General features: G+C 38.3%; 1 non-coding gene across 1 annotated transcript; it reads right to left on the bottom strand.

Annotated features, from left to right (window-relative positions):
- Nucleotides 1-272: 272 nt before the first annotated feature.
- On the bottom strand, nt 273-380 carry LOC112753268 (small nucleolar RNA R71). The gene has a single exon (XR_003177661.1). It is a non-coding gene; the product is annotated as a small nucleolar RNA R71 (small nucleolar RNA).
- Between the last annotated feature and the right edge of the window lie 13,464 nt (nt 381-13,844).

Genomic DNA, 13,844 nt, shown 5'->3' with positions numbered 1-13,844 from the left:
CTCAATTAGTTTCTCTGATGCAGCAGAACTGCAAGTTTCATGGACTTCCATCTGAAGATCCCTTTCAGTTCTTAGCTGAATTCTTGCAGATATGTGATACTGTTAAGACTAATGGAGTAGATCCTGAAGTCTACAGGCTCATGCTTTTCCCTTTTGCTGTAAGAGACAGAACTAGATTATGGTTGGATTCTCAACCCAAAGACAGCCTGAACTCTTGGGATAAGCTAGTCACGGCTTTCTTAGCCAAGTACTTTCCTCCTCAAAAGCTGAGCAAGCTTAGAGCTGATGTTCAAACATTCAGACAGAAAGAAGGTGAATCTCTCTATGAAGCTTGGGAAAGATACAAATAGTTGACCAAAAAGTGTCCTTCTGACATGCTTTCAGAATGGACCATCCTGGATATATTCTATGATGGTTTATCTGAGCTATCAAAGATGTCACTGGACACTTCTGCAGGTGGATCCATTCACCTAAAGAAAACGCCTGCAGAAGCTCAAGAACTCATTGACATGGTTGCTAATAACCAGTTCATGTACACTTCTGAAAGGAATCCTGTGAATAATGGAACGCCTATGAAGAAGGGAGTTCTTGAGATTGATACTCTGAATGCCATATTGGCTCAGAATAAAATATTGACTCAGCAAGTCAATATGATCTCTCAGAGTCTGAATGGAATGCAAGCTGCATCCAACAGTACTCAAGAGGCTTCTTCTGAAGAAGAAGCTTATGATCTTGAGAACCCTGCAATAGCAGAGGTAAATTACTTAGGTGAACCTTATGGAAACACCTATAACTCAACATGGAGAAATCATCCAAATTTCTCATGGAAGGATCAAAAGCCCCAACAAGGCTTTAATAATGGTGGAAGAAACAGGTTTAGCAATAGCAAGCCTTTTCCATCATCAACTCAGCAACAGACAGAGAACTCTGAACAAAATACTTCTAATTTAGCAAATCTAGTCTCTGATCTATCTAAAGCCACTGTAAGTTTCATGAATGAAACAAGGTCTTCCATTAGAAATCTGGAAGCACAAGTGGGCTAGCTGAGTAAAAGGATCACTGAAATCCCTCCTAGTACTCTCCCAAGCAATATAGAAGAGAATCCAAAGGGAGAGTGCAAGGCCATTGACATAAGCGCCATGGCCGAACCTGTGAGGAGAGGAGAGGACGTGAATCCCAAGGAGGAAGACCTCCTGGGACGTCCAGTGGTCAATAAGGAGCTTCCCTCTGAGGAACCAAAGGACTCTGGGGTCCATCTAGAGACCATAGAGATCCCATTGAACCTCCTTATGCCCTTCATGAGCTCTGATGAGTATTCCTCTTCTGAAGAGAATGAGGATGTTACTGAAGAGCAAACTGCCAAGTTTCTTGGTGCAATCATGAAGCTAAATGCCAAATTATTTGGCATTGATGCTTGGAAAGTTGAAACTCCCTTGTTCATCAATGAACTAAGTGATCTGGATCAACTGACATTGCCTCAGAAGAGACAGGATCCTGGAAAGTTCATAATACCCTGTACCATAGGCACCATGATCTTTAAGGCTCTGTGTGACCTTGGTTCAGGAATAAACCTCATGCCCCTCTCTGTAATAGAGAAACTGGGAATCTATGGGGTGCAAGCTGCTAAAATCTCACTGGAGATGGCAGACAGCTCAAGAAAACAGGCTTATGGACAAGTAGAAGATGTATTAGTAAAGGTTGAGGGCCTTTACATACCTACTGATTTCATAGTCCTGGATACTGGAAAGGAAGAGGATGAATCCATCATCCTAGGACGACCTTTCCTGGCCACAGCAAGAGCTGTGATTGATATTGACAGAGGTGAAATAGTCCTTCAATGGAATGAGGACTCCCTTGTGTTTAAAACTCAAGGATCTCCCTCTGCAACCATGGAGAGGAAGCAGAAAAAGCTTCTCTCAAAGCAGAGTCAACCAGAGCCCCCACAGTCAAGCTCTAAGTTTGGTGTTGGGAGGCCACAACCAAACTCTAAGTTTGGTGTTGAACTCCCATATCTGAACTCTAAGTTTGGTGTTGGAGAATCTCAACAATGCTCTGAACATCTGTGAGGCTCCATGAGAGCCCACTGTCAAGCTATTGACATTAAAGAAGCGCTTGTTGGGAGGCAACCCAATGTTTGTTTATCTAACTATATTTTTCTTAGTTATGTGTCTTTATAGGTTCATGATCATGAGGAGTCACAAAATAAATATAAAAATTGAAAACGGAATCAAAAACAGCAGAAGAAAAATCACACCCTAGAGGAGCATCTGTCTGGCGTTCAAACGCCAGAACAGAGCATAGTTCTAGCGCTGAACGCTCAGAATGGGAGCATCCTGGCGCTGAACGCCCAGAACAAGCATGGTTCTGGCGTTCAACGCCAGAAAAGGCAGCAAATGGGCGTTGAACGCCCAAAATGGGCACCAACCTGGCGCTGAACGCCCAAAGTTGTGTGCAAGGGCATTTTGCATGCCTAAATTGGTGCAGGGATGTAAATGCCTTGACACCTCAGGATCTGTGGACCCCACAGGATCCCCATCTACCTCCACTCACTCTCTTCTCTCTTCTCAAATCATCCTCTATTCCCAATAAACACTTTTCCCTATTAACCCTTTACCACTCACATCCAAACACCCACTTTCCTTCAAAAGTCAACATTTCTTTCCCACCCAATCCCACCCATATGGCCGAATACACATCTCCCTCCATCTCCTCCATATCTTCTTCTTATTCTTCTATTCTTTCTTCTTTTGCTCGAGGGCGAGCAACATTCTAAGTTTGGTGTGGTAAAAGCATAGCTTTTTTGTTTTTTCCATAACCATTGATGGCACCTAAGGCCAGAGAAACCTCTAGAAAGAGGAAAGGGAAGACAAAAGCTTCCATCAAGGGTCTATATCTCAGTGGTAGAACATTTGACTGCAAATCAAGAGATCCCTGAGATACCTCAGGGGATACATTTTCTTCCACACAATTATTGGAAGCAACTAAGGGTGGAACATCAAGAGCACTCCATCATCCTTCATGAAATCAGAGAAGATCTAAAAGCAATGAAGGAGGAGCAACAAAGACAAGGAAGAGACATAGAAGAGCTCAAGGACATCATTGGTTCCTCAAGAAGGAAACGCCACCATTACTAAGGTAGATTCATTCCTTGTTCTTATTTCTTCTGCTTTTCGTTTTCTATGTTATGTGCTTATCTATGTTTGTGTCTTCATTACATGATCATTAGTAGTTAGTAACTTTGTCTTAAAGTTATAAATGTCCTATGAATCCATCACCTCTCTTAAATGAAAAATGTTTTAATTCAAAAGAACAAGAAGTACATGAGTTTCGAATTTATCCTTGAACTTAGTTTAATTATATTGATGTGGTGACAATGCTTCGTGTTTTCTGAATGTATGCTTGAACAGTGCATATATCTTTTGAAGTTGTGGTTTAAGAATGTTAAATATATTGGCTCTTGAAAGAATGATGACTAGGAGACATGTTATTTGATAATCTGAAAAATCATAAAAATGATTCTTGAAGCAAGAAAAAGCAGCAAAGAACAAAGCTTGCAGAAAAAAAAAGGGAAAAAAAATTAGAAAAAAAAGAAAAAGCAAGCAGAAAAAGCCAAAGCTCTCAAAACCAAGAGGCAAGAGCAAAAAAGCCAATAACCCTTAAAACCAAAAGGCAAGGGCAATTAAAAAGGATCCCAAGGCTTTGAGCATCAGTGGATAGGAGGGCCTAAAGGAATAAAATCCTGGTCTAAGCGGCTAAACCAAGCTGTCCCTAACCATGTGCTTGTGGCGTGTAGGTGTCAAGTGAAAACTTGAGACTGAGCGGTTAAAGTCAAGGTCCAAAGCAAAAAAAAAAAAGAGTGTGCTTAAGAACCCTGGACACCTCTAATTGGGGACTTTAGCAAAGCTGAGTCACAATCTGAAAAGGTTCACCCAATTATGCGTCTGTGGCATTTATGTATCCGGTGGTAATATTGGAAAACAAAATGCTTAGGGCCACGGCCAAGACTCATAAAATAGCTGTGTTCAAGAATCATCATACTGAACTAGGAGAATCAATAACACCATCTGAACTCTGAGTTCCTATAGATGCCAATCATTCTGAACCTCAATGGATAAAGTGAGATGCCAAAACTATTCAAGAGGCAAAAAGCTATAAGTCCCGCTCATATGATTGAAGCTATGTTTCATTGATAGTTTGGAATTTATAGTATGTTCTATTATTTTTATCCTATTTTGATTTTCAGTTGCTTGGGGACAAGCAACAATGTAAGTTTGGTGTTGTGATGAGCGGATAATTTATACGCTTTTTGACATTGTTTTTAGTATGTTTTTAGTAGGATCTAGTTACTTTTAGGGATGTTTTTAATAGATTTTGTGTTAAATTCACATTTCTGGACTTTACTATGAGTTTGTATGTTTTTCTGTGATTTCAGGTATTTTCTGGCTGAAATTGAGGGACTTGAGCAGAAATCAGATTCAGAGGTTGAAAAAGGACTGTTGATGCTGTTGGATTCTGACCTCCCTGCACTCAAAGTGGATTTTCTGGAGCTACAGAACTCAAAATGGCGCGCTTCCAAGTGCGTTGGAAAGTAGACATCCAGGGCTTTCCAGCAATATATAATGGTCCATACGTTGGCCAAGAATAGACGACGTAAACTGGCGTTCAACGCCAGCCTTCTGCCCAAATCTGGCATCCAGCGCCAGAAAAGGATCCAAAACCGGAGTTGAACGCCCAAACTGGCACAGAAACTGGCGTTCAACTCCACAAATGGCCTCTGCACGTGCAACACTCAGGCTCAGCCCAAACACACACCAAGTGGGCCCCGGAAGTGGATTTATGCATCAATTACTTACTCATGTAAACCCTAATGACTAGTTTATTATAAATAGGACCTCTTACTATTGTATTAGGTATCTTTGGTCTCAGTTTTATTCCATTGTTCATCTTAGGAGACTATTGATCTCGTTTAGGGGGCTGGCCATCTCGGCCATGCCTGAACCTTTCACTTATGTATTTTCAACGGTAGAGTTTCTACACTCCATAGATTAAGGTGTGGAGCTCTGCTGTTCCTCAAAGATTAATGCAAAGTACTACTGTTTTCTATTCAATTCTTCTTATTTTGCTTCTAAGATATCCATTCGCACCCAAGAACGTGATGAAGGTGATGATTATGTGTGACGCTCATCATCCTTCTCCCTTATGAACGCGTGCCTGACAAACACTTCTGTTCTACATGAATTAAGCTAGAATGAATATCTCTTAGATCTCCTAACCAGAATCTTCGTGGCGTAAGCTAGAATGATGGCGGCATTCAAGAGAATCCGGAAAGTCTAAACCTTGTCTGTGGTATTCCGAGTAGGATTCAATGATTGGATGACTGTGACGAGCTCCTAACTCGCGATTGCAGGGCGTTAGTGACAGACGCAAAAGGATAGTAAATCTTATTCTAGCATGATCGAGAACCGACAGATGAATAACCGTGCCGTGACAGGGTGCGTGAGCATATTATTCACTGAGAGGATAAGATGAAGCCATTGACAAGGGTGATGCCTCCAGACGATTAGCCGTGCCGTGACAGGGCATTGGATCATTTTCCCGAGAGATGACCGAAAGTAGCCATTGACAGTGGTGATGTATCACATAAAGCCAGCCATGGAAAGGAGTAAGACTGATTGGATGAAGATAGCAGGAAAGCAGAGGTTCAGAGGAACGAAAAGCATCTCCATTCACTTATCTGAAATTCCTACCAATGAATTACATAAGTATTTCTATCCCTATCTTATTATATTAAATTCGAAAACACCATTATCACTTTATATCTGCCTGACTGAGATTTACAAGGTGACCATAGCTTGCTTCATACCAACAATCTCCGTGGGATTCGACCCTTACTCACGTAAGGTATTACTTGGACGACCCAGTGCACTTGCTGGTTAGTTGTATCGAAGTTGTGACAATCATGAATTAAGATCAGAGCACCAAGCTTTGGAGCCATTACCAGGGATTGTTCGAGCCTGGACATCACAATTTTGTGCACCAGTCACCCATGCGTACGCATGACAAGCGGCACGTGACCTCACTAAAGGCAAAACGCTGGGGGCAATTTCTGAGTTGAAGGAGACCCAAATCCAACTCATTTCTGATGCTTTTGAACCCAAGGATTGCAAGGGAATAGGGGGGAGAAGTCCTTAGTGTAGTTTACACCATGTTGTAGGTTAGAATTCTAGAGAGAAAAGCTCTCCCGTCTCTCTAGAATTTAGGGTAGTTTAGGTTTAATTTTCTTAGATCCAACTTTTAGTTCTTGTTTTGATTTAGTTTTCCCTTTTGATTCCTTGTTATTACATCTTTACTCTTCTAGTTCTTGTTGTTAATTTCTTTTATTTTTGTTGTTTTTATGTTCATACACTCTTGTGATTTAATTTTCCTTTTGATGCAATTTTATGTTTCCATGTCTCCTTTATATTTATCTTCATTGTTATTGTTGATTTCTTGTTTGTGTTAGTTATAGCTTTTATTAATTCTTGCATTTTATGATGTTTACTTTTATTACACTCTAGGTATTTGATAAAATATTTTCTCTAGTTTTAGAGTAGTTTTCTTTACTTTTGGCCTAGGCTAAGGGAATTGGGTGACCTTGAGTCATTGGGTCTCAATGATTTGGTGATTTGAGAACCCTTGATGGTTAATTTGATACCCATTCATGTTAACCCACTACTAAGCTACTTAGTAGGTAGGTTAGGACTTATGGGTTGATGTTGATCGAGCCTATTTGACGTACTTCAAGCTTAGGAGTAGATATTGTATGTACTTAAAGCTAAGAGGTAAACTTAATGGGTTGGTTGACGAACTGATTTTTGCTGGTAAAGAATTTCATAAAAATAATCACGTTGTAAGTATAGCTTCTAAACCAATAGAGAATCCTTTCGTACAAAAGTTTTGGTTGTCACAAGTAACAAACCCCTAATAAAATTGATAACCGAAGTATTCAAACCTCGGGTCATCTCTCAAGGAATTGCAGGGAAGTATGATTTATTATTGGTTATGAAATTGTATCTTTTTAGGGTTTTTGAAATAGGGAACAAGGAAATAAATTGGCAAGGAAGTAAATTAATAACTATAAAAACTCTTGGCAAGGTATGAGAACTGGAAATGCCATCCTAGTTATCCTTATCAGGTGTGATAAGAATTGTTATTGCTCCCACTTAGTTAACCCTTACTAAATAAAGGAAAGTCAAGTGGACTAATTAATTTGATTCCTCAAGTCCTAGTCAACTCCTATGGAAAGACTAGCTTTAGAGGGATCCAAATCAATCAGCAATTTCCAATTTTCAATCAACAGCTGAGTTTGACAAGTCAAGTGTCACCAATTACTCAACCAAAGCCAAAAGAGAAAAAATCCAAATTATTTATATTATAAATAGAAGAAAGTAACCATAAATCTGAAATACCTCGAATTGTATTAAATAGATAATCAAATTAAATATAGGAATTCATAAATCAAATAGCAACATAAAGTGATCAATAGGAGAAATAGATAAACTAGAATGCTAGAATAAATAAAAGTAGAAGAGAACATAAATTAAAGGAATATTGAACCTGGAATTGAGAAGACACAAACCTAAAACTAATAGAAATCCTAAATCCTAAAACCTAAGAAAGAGGAGAGAGCCTCTCTCTCTCTAGAAAACTACATCTAAAACCTAATTGTGAATTATTAAAGTTGTTTTTTTGAATGAGTCGATTCTCCCTCTTTATAGCCTCTAATCTGTGTTTTCTGGGCCGGAAACTGGGTCAAAAACAGCCCAGAAATTGCCGGGGGCGTTTTCTGTTATTCCTGCAGATCGCGCATATCACGCGTACGCGTCATTCACACGTGCATGTCATTTGGCGAATTTTCTTGTCACGCGTACGCGTCATCCATGCGTGCGCATCTTTTGTGGAGACTCCAATCCACGCGTATGCGTCAGGAACGCGCACGCGTCGCTACAATTTTCTCCATGTCGCGCGCACGCGTGAGCCATGCGTGCGCGTCGATGGTCACTGGTCATCTCCTTTATTTTTGTTTCTTGTGTTCCTTCCATTTTTGCAAGCTTCCTCTTCATTCTCTAAGCCATTCCTACCCTATAAAGCCCGAAACACTTAACACACGAATCACGGTATCGAATGGTATAAAGGAAAATTAAAATATACAAATTAAAGATCTCTAGGAACAAGTTTTCAACCATAGAATAACACTAGGAAGGAATTGTAAAATCATGCAAATCATATGAATAAGTAGGTAAAGACTTGATGAAACCACTCAATTAAACACAAGATAAACCATAAAATAGTGGTTTATCAACCTCTCCACACTTAAAACATTAGCATGTCCTCATGCTTAGCTCAAGGAGATTAAAAGGCTAAATAAGGGAAAGTAAGACTCATGCAATGCAATGCAACCTATGAATGCAATTATATGCTAAAATGATTCTGTCTGCTTAGTTAAAAGTAAATAAGTTCTTCAAGACAAAAATAACTCAAATTCCACTAATCCAGCTATACAAAAAAAAAAATAAGTAAACTTGTAAGAAGACAGCTCATGAAAGCAGGGAACATAGAATCAAGCATTGAACCCTCATTGATAGTATATGTACACTCTAATCACTCAAGTGTATAGGGTAATCACTCTACTCTTCTCTAGTCATGCTTTCTAAACTTTGTTCTTCACCTAACCAATCAACAAATATTTAATGTACCAATGCAAACATCATGAGGTCTTTCCAAGGTTGTAATGGGGCTAAGGTAAAGGTGAGATATATATATATATATATATATATATATATATATATATATATATATATATATGTATATATTTTTTTTTCTTTTTTTTAAATAAAAGTAAACATAACATTATCAATGCACATGGATTTATAATTTTTCTGGTCTCACATGAGTAGGTACCCAAATTTCTAATATTTTATCAATTGTAAAAACATAACACATTCTTTTGTTAACCCATGTTCCCACAGTTCTCCCACACTTGATTGACACAATCTCTATCTTAAGCTAACCAAAGATTCAATTTGGGGTATTTAATTATTTTTCTGCTTAAAGCTAGTGATGTGGTAAAATATAGAACAAATGGGATTTAAAAGGCTCAAAGTGGCTACCAAAGGTGAATGGAAGGGTAGGCTATTTGGGATAAGTGATTTAATAATTAAATAATGGCCTCAATCATATGCATGCATATAACACATTAAACATTGGACATATAGGATGGAACAAAATATAGATTACAATCATAGAGAAGCAAACACACAAGAATAAAATATTATGATTAAATAACATAACCATGTGATTAAGCTCAAGTCTCACAGGTTGTGTGTTCTAGCTTTAAAATCATGTTCTAATTTACAGTCTTCAAACAAGTTTAACAAAAAAGGTTTTGATTTAAATTAGTGAAATACTAAAAAAAAGGTCTTGAGAAGAAACTCATTACTTTAACCAGGCAAAACATACATGCAAGCAATTATTAACATGCAATTTATCCTAACTAACAAAAGAAAAACTAAAAATGTTGGTGTTAAGAGAGAACAGTTACCTCCGGGAGTCAGGTACTGACTGACCTCCCCACACTTAAAGCTTGGCACTGTCCTCAGTGCCATCAATCAGGAACAAAGGGGGGCTGGTAGCAGTGTCTCCACAATCGGGGCCGTCATGGCTCCCAGTGCTGGTAAGTAAAGTGGAGTCCGGAGTGTCCTTTGGTCTTCCTCAGGCGGGTGGTTGCCAACAATCAGCTCCTTGAGGTATGTAAATTGGCGCTTGTTACGGCGCTCCATTCGCTTTTCCTGTCGGTCCAGCCGGTCCAACCTATGAAGTATCTGAGGGAGCAGCTGATTTGTTGAAGGTGCTTGTGCTTTTTGTTCTTTTCCTTGCCGGTGACTTGTTAGAGACTCTCTCTGTACCCTTCCTGCTGGTGGCCATCCTGAAAAGGGGGAAAAGAAAGGGGCATGAATTCAAAGGAATAGAGCAAGGAAGAGGGCAGTACGAGTGATAATCATGCCAAGGTAAAGAAGAATGTCATTAACACATGGTCCCGACTGATGAGCGGATAATTATACCCTTTTTGGCATTATTTTTAGGTAGTTTTTAGTATATTTTAGTTACTTTTTATTATATTTTTATTAGTTTTTATTCAAAAATCATATTTTTGGGCTTTACTATGAGTTTGTGTGTTTTTCTGTAATTTCAGGTATTTTTTGGTTGAAATTGAGGGACCTAAGCAAAAATCTGATTCAGAGGCTGAGAAATGACTGTAGATGCTGTTGGATTCTGACCCTCCTGCACTCGAAATGGATTTTCTTGAGCTACAGAAGCTCAATTGGTGCACTCTCAATTGCGTTGGAAAGTAGACATCTTGGGCTTTCCAGAAATATATAATAATCCATACTTTGCTCGAGATTTGATGGCCCAAACTGGCGTTAAAAGCCAGGCAAAAAATTTCTGGCGTAAAACGCCAGAACTGGCATACTTTTTGGTGTTAAACACCCATTTTGGCACCCAGGGTGGCGTTTAACTCCAATATGAGGCATATGCACGTGGAAGCTTAAAAGCTCAGCCCAAACACTCACCAAGTAGGCCCCAGAAGTAGAATTCTGCACTATCTACACCTAGTTACTCATTTTCTGTAACCCTAAGTTACTAGTTTAGTATAAAAACTACTTTTAGAGATTCATTTAGCAACTTATGACATTTTTGACACTTCATATTGTATTTCTGACGGCATGAGTCTCTAAATCCCATGGGTGGGGGTGAGGAGCTCTGCTGTGTTTCTATGGATTAATGCAATTACTACTGTTTTCCATTTAATCACGCTTGATTCTATTCTAAGATACTCATTCATGCTTCAATCCGGAGAAGATGATGATCCGTGACACTCATCATTATTCTCAAATCTATGAACGCGTGCCTGAAAACTACTCCCGTTTTATCTGAGCTCAACGTAGTCATTGGGCGACAGCTTGAGTGCGTATCTCTTGGGTATCTGACCCACGGACCAAATCCATGAGATTAGAACCTTTGTGGTAGAGGCTAGAACCAATTGATAGCATTCCTGAGATCCAAAAAGTCTAAACCTTGTCTGTGGTATTCCGAGTAAGATCTGAAAAGGGATGACTGTGACGAGCTTCAAACTTGCGAATGTTGGGGGCAGTGACAGTGTGCAAAAGGATAATGGTCCTATTCCAACGCTAGTAAGAACCGACAGATGATTAGCCGTGCGGTGATAGCGTCTGGTATTTTTCATCCGAGAGGATCATATAGCCTGCCATGGAAGGAAGCCATGCGTGTTTGGAGAAGGAAACAGTAGGAAAACAGAGATTCAGATGACAGAGCATCTCCGGAACCCCAACCTATTTCTCATTACTGAATCACAAGTACCATTTATTTTATATTATTTACTTTTCATAAATACGATCACTCTTATTATTAATCTCCTGACTAAGATTTACCAAATAACCATCGCTTGCTTCAAGCGGACAATCTCCGTGGGATCGACCCTTACTCACGTAAGGTATTACTTGGACGACCCAGTGCACTTGCTGGTTAGTTATGTGGAGTTGTAAAAAGTGTAATCACAATTTTGTGCACCAAGTTTTTAGCGCCGTTGCCGGGGATTGTTCGAGTTTGGACAACTGACGGTTTATTTTGTTGCTTAGATTAGAAAAAATTTATCTTTTTGGTTTAGAGTCACTAAAATTGAGACTTCTATTTTTGTTTTTGGTCAAAATTTTAAACCAATAACCTCAATTTTAGTCTTCTGTTTGAGTTTAGTTTCATGTTTTAAGTTTGGTGTCAATTGCGTGATTTTATTTTTCTTTCAATTTTTTGAATTATATGTTCTTAGTTCTTTCTTGATCTTCAAGTTGTTCTTGTTTATTTTCCTTATTTGATCTTTAAAATTTCTTGTTTGGTGTTTGTTGCTGTTTATCTTATACATTTTTGAATTATTAGTGTCCAAAATATAAAAAAAATTTTAAGTTTGGTGTCTTTTGTGTTTCTATTTTCCTAAAAATTTTTAAAATTTGTTCTTGGTGTTCATCTTGATCTTTAAAGTGTTCTTGGTGTTCATCTCGACATTCAAAGTTTTCTTGTTTGTCTTCTTTGTTTTGATCTAAAAATTCTAAGTTTGGTGTCATTTTATTGTTTTTCTCTTTCCTCACTAAATTCAAAAATATCTTTTCTATTTATTTAATTGAATTTTTGAAAATTTCATTTAAAAATTCAGATTTTTATTTTAAAATTTTTATTTTATCTTATCTTAGTTTTAAAATTTCAAAATTCAAAATCTTTTTCATAAATCATATCCAAAGTTTTTCAAATCTTCTTAATTAATTAATTATTTTAGTTTTCAAAATTTATATTTTATTTTCCAATTATTTTATTTTAGCTTATTTTTCATTTATTCGGTTTGTTTTTAATTAAATAAAATAAAAATAAAAATATATTTTATTTGCAATTCACATCAATTCCCTTTTTTCCATCATGGACCTAAGTGGAAATGAACATTCCAGAAGGATTCTGGGGTCATATGCTAACCCCATTACTGCTGCATATGGGAGTAGTATCCAGATACCCCCCATCAGAGCAAGCAGTTTTGAGCTAAATCCTCAGCTCATTATCATGGTGCAACAAAATTGTTAGTATTCCGGTCTTCCACAGGAAGAACCTACTGAGTTTTTGGCACAGTTCTTACAAATTGCTGACACAGTACGTGATAAAGAAGTGGATCAGGATGTCTACAGATTATTACTATTTCCATTTGCTGTAAAATATCAAGCTAAGAGGTGGTTAAATAACTAACCCACAGCAAGCATAAGAACATGGAAACAGTTATCAGACAAATTCCTGAATCAATATTACCCTCCAAAAAGGATGACACAGCTAAGACTGGACATCCAAGACTTTAAACAGGAGGATGATGAATCCCTTTATAATACCTGGGAGAGGTACAGAGGGATGCTAAGGAAATATCCCTCTGAAATATTTTCAGAGTGAGTGCAGTTAGACATCTTTTACTATGGGCTTACAGAAAAAGCTCAAATATCTCTAGATCACTCAGCTGGTGAATCTATACATATGAGAAAGACAATTAAAAAGTCTCAAGAGCTCATTGATACAGTTGCTAGAAATCAGCATCTGTATTTGAGTAGTAAGTTCTCCCTAAAAGAAGAGGCTAAAGCAGATCCACTGAACTTAGTCCTCAAGAACAAGTTGCTGAACTCAATCAGTAATTGTTTATTATAACAAAACAGTTCACAGAATTCAAAGAGATGCTCCAAGACACTAAAAATGCCAACCAAAATATGGAAGTACAATTGGATCAGACAAGACAGCAGCTATCTAAACAGATAATAGAAGAATGCCAGGCTGTTCAATTAAGGAGTTGGAAAACACTGAATATATCAATCCAAGGTAGCAGAAAGCCAAGAAAGGAACAACTAATAAAGGATAACCAAACCACTACCCAAAATCCCTCTGAGGACAGTAAGAGCCCAGAGAGGAATGATTTTGGCGTTCAAACGCCAGAAAAGGGTGAAAAGGTGGTATTGAACGCCCAAGGGATGGCCAGTTCTGGCGTCCAAACGCCAGAAAAGGGTGGCAATCTAGCATTAAACGCCCATTCAGCCCCCAATTCTGGCGTTCAAACGCCACTAAGGGATCAGACACCTGCAAGTGCTAATAACCATCCCCTTAAGCAGGCATCTCCAACTACTTCTGTAGGAAATAAACCTGCAGCAACTAAGGTTGAAGAATACAAAGCCAAGATGCCTTATCCTCAGAAACTCCGCCAAGCAGAACAGGAT

The sequence above is a fragment of the Arachis hypogaea genome, chromosome 15, assembly GCF_003086295.3.
Source record: "Arachis hypogaea cultivar Tifrunner chromosome 15, arahy.Tifrunner.gnm2.J5K5, whole genome shotgun sequence".
Lineage (NCBI taxonomy): Eukaryota > Viridiplantae > Streptophyta > Magnoliopsida > Fabales > Fabaceae > Arachis > Arachis hypogaea.
This window is presented reverse-complemented; position numbering and strand designations above follow the sequence as displayed.